At 40.9% G+C, this 9,018-nt stretch overlaps 1 protein-coding gene across 2 annotated transcripts in view; it reads left to right on the forward strand.

Annotated features, from left to right (window-relative positions):
* The first annotated feature begins 3,721 nt into the window (after positions 1 to 3,721).
* Positions 3,722 to 9,018, forward strand: part of LOC101160460 (oocyte zinc finger protein XlCOF6-like) — a 17,588-nt gene continuing 12,291 nt past the window's right edge. Inside the window, exons 1-2 of one of the 2 annotated variants that reach the window (XM_023962347.1) lie at positions 3,722 to 3,983; positions 4,540 to 4,835. The gene's annotated coding sequence lies outside the window, so the exon portion shown is untranslated. The other variant, XM_023962346.1, reaches the window with a different exon arrangement.

Raw genomic sequence — 9,018 nt, forward strand, 5'->3', positions numbered from 1 at the left:
TTCCAAAATGGCGGCTTTTCTGTTGATTTTATCTCCATAGCAACCATTTTATATTTTGGTCCCCTCGGGAGGACGAACAGATTGACATCAGTTTTGGACAAATCGGTAAAAGTAAACTTTTTGTCGTCCTTAGCAACAGTGGTTTTATGCTAACCACGCCCACATTCCTTATATGTCCATATCCAGTGTTTTTCAATGTATGCAGTTTCAGGCATTATTGCATGCATTCAAATTTCACAGTAGTCCATTGAAAAACATAGGAGTTATAACAGTGCGCCACTTTGTTAGCTAAAAGGCCCCATTCCAGATGGCAGCCTTTTCCCAAGGTCAAAGGTCAACGACACTTCTGGGGTGTTTGTAGACTGGAGCTGGCAGCAAGTGTGTTCAATTGCGTGAAAATCGTTCAAACAAAAGTGTCTTTTCCCCATATTGTGGGAAAACACGAAAATCGCCAATTCTCAGAGTTCGCCACAAAATGGCCGCCAAGCCGTAGGTCGTGTGGCCGTCCCATAATGATTTCAAAACATCTTTGGGATATCCCTGACACGTGTGTCTTGGTTTCGCGGCTGTATTTTGAAGTACATTTTGTTCGGCCCCATACGCGATTTTCGGCCCATTCATTTTTTTGACGGGATCGCTGGCCGTGATGTCATCGTCTTCGGGGGGGTGACGTTGACTTTGTGGAAAATTCATTTGCAATTTATCCCAGGTGTGTGCACATTTTGGTGACTTTTCGAGCATGCAGCGGGGGTCAAATTCTCGCTGAAAGGCGGCGAAGTCGTCGTTCCAAATGCGAAAACAATATGGTCCTTGCAGTCAGTGACTGCTGCTGCGGGCCATAATAATACATCAATAGTAATTCAATAAAAACAATAAATAATAACAATAAATAAATAATAAGTCAATAAACAATAAAATAAGTATATTGATAATAACAATAATAATGAAAAGTCAACAAAAATTCCAAAAGTGAACAATAGATTTACCCTAAAAACAACAACAAAACAACAACAACAAAGAAAAACAATAGATTTATTCTTATTCATGTGACTGATCAATTTGGTGTAACTGAGATATTATGGTGATGGTTTCAAGTGAACAGTTTTGCCAGTCCTATCAAAATGTGTTTCCACAAATGTTTTGAACATAGCCAGACTGTATTTCTAGTTGGTAACCACAGTGATCCATCTGGGTTAGCTCTTTTTATTGCTAAGGCCCACTTTTTCCTTAAGTCTGAATCCATTGGAAACCTGAAAGAAAAGCTCAGTCACTGAGTCAGAGATGTATAAATCTATATTACTATTATAGCATAATATGCTGTATACAGGCTTAACAAAATAAAGTTTACATTTATGTCGACAGCAAATTACACGTACATCATGCAGCATGTTGATAATAGCCCTGCAGCATCATGCTTGCAATGAAGCCCCTGCAGCATTAAAAGAAAAATTCATAGCACTTACCTGTCAAATGTTATGCCTTCCTCATTCATGGACTCTTTTCTCCAATTTTGGCAGTTTAAACCCACACAATGAACTGGCATTTTGCAAAAAATTTGTTCACATGCATGCACTGCAGCAGTGACTTGACCTTACAAAGATGGCGGTGCTTCCCTCCCATGAAGAATCACGTGATGTCTCCTCTAGCGATAGAACTCATTGGGGCTGGCAGTGTGAGCTTTTTTTTTTTTATTGAACTTTTCAAAGACAAAATACAGACTCCAGTGGAGGATTAACACACTACGAAATACACATTCACTAGGGGGAATATATCATACTCTCAGATGTCATCAACATACAGTGTTAAAACACTTAAACACAAAAATAAAATGAGAGAAAAAAAGAGAACAGGAGGCACATGATAACACAGGACAGAAACTAGAATAAAAGCCACAAGAAAATTTGTTTATATATTATTTTAGCACCTTCCGAGGATTCTAATTTTTTCAGTGAGGAATAATATAATTTACATTTGTTAATAAATACTGGGATGGAGGGCTTGGTACCTCTCCACTTGCAACAGTGGAAATGATATTTTCCTAAAAGTAAATTTATATTAATGATATTTGAGAAAGAATCATCTAGATTTTCCAAAAACTGTAGTGTGTCAGAAATACTAAAAGGAGGAATGTTCAATTTCTAAACTAATCCAATTCCTTATGTGAGTCTAGAAATCCTTGGACAAATTGCATGAAAAAAAAAAATTTCCAATGTATTTGAGTTACAAAAAGTGCAAGATTCCACATCAAATTTAAATCTGCTTTGAAAAAATCAGAGACAGGATAGTATTTATTATTTATTTTGAAATGAGTTTCTTTCATTTTGGGCAGAAAAGGCCATATAATGTACTTTGAGTGTGCTTATACTAACAAGGATTGGCTGTTCGATTAAGAGAATGATCTAAAAGAGGCTCGATTATGGACACAATACATTTTTTCAATTATACAGTCGTTCAGAAAATTCTTATTTAGTTTGAGATCTAAAACGTTTCATCCATTTATCTGTAATTTTGGTAATGAGAGAATTGCTCTATGAAAAGTTAATACAGTTTTCTTTATTAGTTAGCTTGTGTTTCGAGGACGGTGTGTCGGTACAAAAACTGTTCGGCCTGGAACTTCAGTTCGGGGTTCTCAGATTAATGCTGACGTCACATTATTGTTTGGCTGTACGTTGGTCCGATGACATGAAAATCATCTTTGTTGTAGCAGGACAATAGGGCCAGGGCCGTCGGTCACCGGATCCTCGCATCTCCTTCCTCGGCGGAGCTCCACGGCTGGCCGCTGAGGGCCAGCGTAGCGGGGTGTCACAAACCCAGTATGGTTTCTAATATATGTTTTCAAAGGTTAATTCGTATGATTTATAATAAAGATGCTCAACAGCCCTGGCCCTATTGTCCTGCTACAACAAAGATGATTTTCCTGTTGGCAGCCGTCTAGCTGCATGTCTGCATTTAAGCACAAGAGATCATTTCTCATTAAAATGTATGAAAAAAACGTTTTTTTTCTTTAGAAATGCATTTGTGGTTCACTCTCCATGTTAATACAAAATGATTGAGAGACTTGCTGTTACATTTGAACGTTTATCAGAAGAGTTATTGAAGCAGGAAGTCTGACTCTGTGAAGCTCTTTCTAACTTTACCAAGTTCTCCGAATCCTGCACTCTGATTGGTTGACTCCGCCTCCTCTAACCCTCCCTCCCCCCCTAGGTCCATTATCGGACACAGATCAGTTTAGACACAAATTTCTCGCAAGGAATGTGTCAGAATTCAGAGCGCAGTTGTAGCGCACTTGTGATTTGCGCCAGCAGATTCGAGCACACGCAGAAGCACATTTGAGCAGTTGTAATCACAGATTTGAAGTTGTAACTCTAAATGAACACATGCAAATGGGAATTTGTCAGTTTACAGCAGAAGATTTTTACACACAGATGCAGATTTCTTTTGCACAAGTATTCACATTCTGTATTACAAGTTCTCAAATCAAATATACAAGCTCGTCCATTTTGGAACATTAATACCTTCATACAGCCCGCTTCGCGCTTTTTACTTCTGGGTCACGAAAAGAACTTAGCACAAAACAAAAATTAATTTAAAAATAAAAACGTTTTTTTTTTTTTTGCAAACGATTTTCTGCAAACGTTTTTTGTTGTTGTTCACGTGTTCACAACAATTTTATTTGAAGTATTTTTTTTTTTGCAACAGGTTGTGTTTAATGACGTCATATCCGGTCTCATGTCTTGCAAGCGTAAAATTACGATTTATTTTTGGCTTATTTCTTTTTCCATTAATGTTGCTATTTCTTGACTAACTTTTATTTTTGATTTTTATCATTTTTTAATTAACTTTGAGGTTTTTTATATGAGGTTCTCATGCTCGCGACACGGAAGTAAACTGCACGAGGCGCCTGCAGGTTAGCAGCGTTGCTTGTAAGCTATCAGCGTGCTCACAAACCGGGGACGGTGGTTTTTTGTCCGGACAGTTGTGAGGTTTGTAAAGAGATGTAGCGATACATGGTTCGATTCAGAACAATTTTCTTTTGCCAAAGTGTCGTAAATGAGTGAATACGTGTTGAACGTTGTGGAATGATTAATTAGTTATTTTATTATACTTTTTACGCATTGAATTGTTCTTCATGAACATTCTTCTGTGTTGTAACGTCTCTGTTTACTGCGAATTAAGAAGCGAAACTGGCATGAATCGCCATTTAAGGACATGGAAGTGCTGAAAAACCTGTATCTGTTTTTGTTTATTTTTTCAATCATGTGCTGAACGGACGCGGACCTAACTGTCCTTTGTAGCAGGAACGTCTGGTCTCTTGATCTCATGCCTGTACGAACAGACACAGAGCCATCGTTTACCATGACCTGATTTACACAGTTTGGGTTGTAAAAGCTACATGCCGTAAGGGGGAACTAAGACTAAGAGCAGATCAGGGCAGAAGCGGAGCACTTCTTTTCTGTGTGGACGCCCCCTGCTTTCCCTTTTGCAAAAGATTTGAAACTCCATGCAGACTCTTGTGTGATTTTTCTTCCCCTATTGCAGATCAGGTTTTTGGCGTCCTTGACGGAAAGACAACGTGGATTGCTGTGATTGTGAGACTAGCAGACGATCTGAGCTGCAGTGAAGAGGACTGAGATGTTTGTGGGAGTTGGAGCTGAAGTCTTCCTTGTCTTCCCTTCAGTCTCTGAGAGAGTTGATCAGCGAGCGACTAGCTGCTGCTGCTGAAGAAATTTTCCGACTCTGTGAAGGAACCATCTTCCAGAACGAGGAGGAGCTCTGTCGTCAGCGCAGACTGCTGGATGTTGTCTGGAAACCACAGCTGCAGGTCCAAGCTATAGGTATGTTCACCTCAGAAAATGGGAGAAGCCCTTCATCTTCCAGAACATTCAGATCCAGGTTCTAGTGATGCGATGCCGGCTTCTGTTGTAGGATTTTGGTCTGCCATCTTGAAGCGGGAAATCTCCTTCTGTAGTCGTATTATATTTATACACATAGTATTTATACACATAGTATTTATACACGACAGAGATTTAGGGCCAGTTTACAAAAAAAATTTTTTTTACAACTTTAAAGTCGTAAATTTATGAGAAAGAAAGTCATTACTGTTAAATTACGAGATTTTAAGTCGTGAAGTTACCAGAAATTTTTTTTGTAAATCTAAATCTGGAATCATTTCCTCTTCCAGTATTTCTTCCACACCTGGCAGGCCCAAATAATTTATTCCGTCCAAAAGTTTGACCATGTGAATGTTTGTTATAATGGGAAAAAGTTTTTCTGGGCCCATTTACACGGTTGGGTTCTAATCCGACCATTGACCTGATCAAGATATTTTGCTCATGTAACAGCGGCTACTGAGGGGGGCTGGGTAGGAGCAGGGTGGGGGATGGCTTCAGTCTGATCAGGTTGACAAAAGGAAGATATAGCAGAGGGGGGTTGCATAAGAAGGGGTGGGGGATTGTAAAGTTGGGGGAGGGGTAGAGTAGACCTGGGCAGTAGGAGAGCTAAATCCATTGAAAAAGAGGTTCAGGTCATTAGCTCTTTTGTCGCCCTCACACAATCTGCTTCTCTCCCCACATCCGGTGATCTTCTTCATCCGATTTTGAGTTGGGGGGGGGGGGGGTATATTTAGAGCTGTGACAGACGAATTATTCATCACCGCGGCGATGAACCACTATGGGGCGCGGTGTCGCGGTTAACCGCAGCCCCCCCCCCCCCCCCCCCCCCCCAAAAAAAAAAACAAAACACAAAATCCCCCGGCGGCCGCATCGGAAATAAAAACAATTACAGTGATCCCTTGCTATAACACGGTTTACTTTTCACGGTTTCGCTACTTCACGGATCTGCATCGTGCATTGTGTTCTGCATTCTGATAAAAAAAGTCACTCCACTTCTCTACCTGTGCGTCAATAATGTTGCAGTTTAATATGTACACGTAGGTAAAACAGCTTGCCAAATTTACAACAGATACGTGAAAATTCTCTTGCAATTTTGAGTTTCTCTATAACCCATGGAAAAAAGAGCGACAACAACTGTCAATCACTATGTTCTTCTCCCGATCAAACACAGCTGCACCGCGGGCTTCAAAGGGAGAAAACACTGCAGAGGGAAGTCAGGATGCAGCGGCTCAAGAGCAGTGAAATACACCTGAGTCACTATTTGTCTGACCGTACTTTGTATTTTTTTAATAATCATTTTAAATTTTCTCCCGTTTAATCCAATTACTCTCGGTTTGCGGTGGGCGGGGCTAATCTCCGCGATTTGAAGCCTTCTGTTCACATTGATGATTAAAGTTATTATTTGACAGTACAGTACAGAAGATATTTGTTGAAAAACCTTTTCTAAAGTACTTTTTTTTGTGAAACAAATGCTTGAGCCTGTAAAACGGTTTGTTCTTTCTTTTCAATGTATAATAGAGAATTTAATTGTATAATAATTGTTAAAAAAAAAAGGTTTCTACTTCACGGATTTTGCCTATCACGGGTTCTTTTTGGAACGTAACCCCCGCGAAAAACAAGGGTTTACTGTACTACGTACAATTCTTTTTTAATAAATAACAGTAACAACTAACAACTACATATCTAACTGGTGAATTAACTATAGGTGTTGTAGATTGACTGTTTGTGTGAGCGCGGAGCGTCTTGTGTAGGAATAGAAGGTGCCCACACGTGTGTTGGGGGCGTGTGTTGATTCTTCTGCAGCGGACCGCTCTGGAGCTGCACGCAAGTTTCACCTGTGCTCTCTGGTACAGACATCTTCTCAGAATATTATGTATTGCCCAGTAATAAACAGACTGCAGACACTTTGTCACCTTTCCGTTAGCCGTGAAGCCTGACACCCAAGAACCCGGGGCAGGAGGCTCCGCCTTTGTTTATTCAGACACGTAACGTTACGCTGCAAAAAATAGTTCCCAAACAAAACATGTAGTGATATTCATGGAAATCTAACGGCGTGCGTTACACTCAGTTTTGAGGAGTAACGAGAGTAGCAGAAAAAGTGACCACAGAAGCTTGGAGCAAATTAAACCTATACTGTTGACTGTAAAAATGTCTGAAATATGCAAAGGTAAAACATAAAAGACCAAAAAAAGTGCATGATGAAAATAAATACTAAAGACAAAAAGCCAAGAAAGTCCTACAAAACCAGAGCCGCTGCAACAGGCAGCCGCCTCTCAGCAGCACCAAGGCCAATTGCAAAGTCACGCAGGGACACATAAGGGCCAGGGCTCCAGACTGCGACCATTTGGTTGCATTTTGCGACCAAAATCTAAGAGTGTGCGACTGAATTTTACATCCAGTCGCACATGTGCTACCATTAGATTTGCCTCCCCCACCCTCTGTATTTTTTTATACATTAAACGTGAAAGGGGCACGTCAATGATCTATGAAATGAGCAATGAAATCATCAATAAGACGCAAGCCCACACGCACGCAGACAGACACACTCGCGCGAATACTCATGAGGCTGGAGCACACGTGAGCGCACACTCGCGTGTCATTGAGTGATGCCTGAGGCGGCCAATGCGTGTGAGAAGAATAGGGAAAGTCACTGCAAGTGGCTAAAATATGTGGAGGGGAGGGGCCTAGAGATAATCGAGTGCGCGTTAACATCTGTGGGAAGGAAACGGAGACAAATATCATCACAACCTGATATGTGCGTCTGAGCTATGAGCGAGCGAACTATTGATTCGTTCTTCCAACCTGCAGCTAGTGTACCAGTGCCAGAGTGTACAGCAGGGGTCTCAAACTCACAAAGCAAACCACGGCTCTCATGCACGGCTGTAACGACAGCACACCGCTCCCGCGGGAGATGGTCAGCTTAGGAGAATAAATGTCCCACACCTACATGCGTGACAGCTAACGGGGCTCTAACATAAACACGTGCGAGCGACAACACGATTTAGTCTTAGACACATTTAAAACACGTGTGGAAAATGCAACGATAGACGTGTTTAAGATGATATAAGATTTTTTAATCTGTTGGTATTTTAAATTATTTTAATTGATCAGTGAACTACAAAAAAACCATCAGGACACATGTCCCATAATGCATTTTTTTTGTAGTCTGTAGGGCAGCTTTCAGTCAGTTCAGTGCTAAATTTCCAGCTGCGTTCACTCAGGTTGGGGTCTTGCTTCCGCCCATTTCTGGTGATATTTTAGTTTTGATTGACAGGTGATGTTAGAGCAAAAGCAAAAATATGTCTCACACCAGGTGATCTGTGCAGCCTTGATTTCACCTGGGTGATCTCAAATTATTGTGCATCTTGGCTGCACACATTTGGTGTCGCCAACATAAAATTCCATCCCCTAATATTTACATACATTTAAATATTGTTTGAAAGAGCACATTGTAATTTCTGCATCTATTATTAAAGTATTTATTCGTAATACAGTGGAAATTATTAGATGTGGTTAGAATGTTTATTTACGGTATGCGCCCCTAAATTTTCTGGTTGTGCCCCTAAAATTTTCAGTTGGGGGCCACTGTGCTCCGAGTGAAAAAAGTTAGTCTGGAGCCCTGATTAGGGCCCCGGATATTTTGGAGAAAATTTAAGACTTAAGTGCGCCTGGTGGTCGTGAAAGTACGGTACATAGAAGATATGATTAGAGGCAGCTAAAGAGCCACCTTTTACCCACCCCCTTCTCCAAAAACAAAGGAAAGTCCTGCTCCACTGCCTCGCCAGATTTGACATGCAAATTTCGGCCAATCAGATCAACCAGAAAAGTTACCGCCTCCAAGTGACAAAGGCCACCTTTACACTGCACGGTTCAAGTGACCCAATTCCGATTTTTTTCCTCTCAAGTGGCACGGATCGGATATGATCGGTGAATGTGTAAGCAGGACAAAAGCGCATGGATTCTGTTTTTCTCAGATCGGATACAGGCCTCTCTCATGTGTGGAAATAAATCGGAAACGAATCGGATATGTGCATTTGCGTGTGCCATGTTAGCAGACAAATCGGATATTCCCCAGTAAATGCGAGTCGTACCTCAGTGACGTCAATTCAGGACACCACCAACTGAG

This window comes from Oryzias latipes, chromosome 2, assembly GCF_002234675.1.
Source record: "Oryzias latipes chromosome 2, ASM223467v1".
Taxonomy (NCBI): Eukaryota; Metazoa; Chordata; class Actinopteri; order Beloniformes; family Adrianichthyidae; genus Oryzias; species Oryzias latipes.